The sequence below is a fragment of the Cyprinus carpio genome, chromosome A4 (assembly GCF_018340385.1).
Source record: "Cyprinus carpio isolate SPL01 chromosome A4, ASM1834038v1, whole genome shotgun sequence".
NCBI lineage: Eukaryota > Metazoa > Chordata > Actinopteri > Cypriniformes > Cyprinidae > Cyprinus > Cyprinus carpio.
Genome location: NC_056575.1, coordinates 30,008,827 through 30,010,425, shown reverse-complemented (window position 1 = coordinate 30,010,425; position 1,599 = coordinate 30,008,827).

Here is a 1,599-nt window from a genome sequence, read left to right as displayed (position 1 = left end):
CGCTGTTTTTGTAACATGGGAAATATGATTTTCAAAAGACAAGTTACTGTCTAATATAACACCCATTTTTTCTNGCAATTTTTAACTACCACATTCCTATTTACAATCATTCTGGTAGCACGTGAAGGCAGCATTAGCCTTACAGAGAGCCAAGAAGCATTGGTATCGATCGTTGGTATCGATCCCTCTTTCAGAATTAATCTTTGCACAACTCAAGTGCTGAACTGACCCTCGTTCGTGAGGCAGTATGGTGTAAAATGTTAGCAGAAAGTATAGGACTTTTCTGTTTTTTTTCCGGGATATTTCCTTCGAAAATGAAATGTATCCACCGTGTCCTCAGCGATCGATGGAGTCTCCTATGTTCGTTGGTACATCCCAACACACAACAGATTTCATGCCTCTTTGGCACTGACATTGTATATCCAGCAGCTACAGCAAGAAAGCAGTAATGGAGGACCTCAGCTTCTCACTCAGGACTGTGTATATGCTAATAGGGCAGAGAGCGTCACAAATGGGCGGGACTTTCCCCGAGTATGACGTCATAGTAGTGAGAAATCTGGAACTGCTCGTGTGGACAGACTGTTTATGAATCATTGGGATTATAAAACAATGAGTGGGTGGATTTTTACCATTATAGGCTGGTTGTTTTCACACACTGCGGCCACACAACTGTGTTCAAACACCTTATAAAAGTGATGGTTAAGACATTGTCATGTTCTAAAATGCTATATGTGCTATCTATCTATATCATCTGACTATTTCTATCAACATGTAAATCATGCTAGAAATATACTAACAACATGCTAGTAGCATGCTAATCATGCTAGTTACATGCTATTAGCATGCTGGGAACATGCTAATCATGCTAGAAACATGCTATCGACATGTTAGTAACTTCTAATCACGCTAGAAAACATGCTAATCATGCTAGAAATATGCTAGCGACATGCTAGTAACTTAATCATGCTAGCAAAACACGCTGATAACATGGTAATCATGCTATAAACATTCTAGTGACATTTTAGTAACTTAATAATCATGCTAGTAACATGCTGGTAACATGCTAATCATGCTAGAAACATGCTATTGACATGATAGTAACTTCTAATTCAATTCAATTCAATTCAAGTTTATTTGTATAATGCTTTTTACGAAACAAATCATTGCAAAGCAACTTTACAGAAAATTAAATTTCTACAATATTTAGGAGTAGCTTATTAGTGGTGACTGTCAGTTTATGTGCATACGGCAGAAATGTTCAGAAAAATCAATAAAAGATGTAAACAAACAGATGATTAACACTATTAACAGCAATTATGCAATCAAACTTATAGCAAAATGTGGTAGTTTTGTATGTTGTCTCTGGGTTAGCATTATCTGAGGTCCTCTGAGGGGCTGGCATCATCTCTTCTCAGGTGTTCTGGATCCAGACTGAAGCTTGTGTAAATCCTAGTTACCACGGGATGTAAATCCCAGCAGAAACAGAGAAACAAATAGAGACATAATTAGCGTAGCTGCTGTTCCAGCCAAGTAAAATTAATTAGTTTAACCCAAGCTAAATAATAATAATGTGCTTTTGATCAGATATAACTGCAGTTC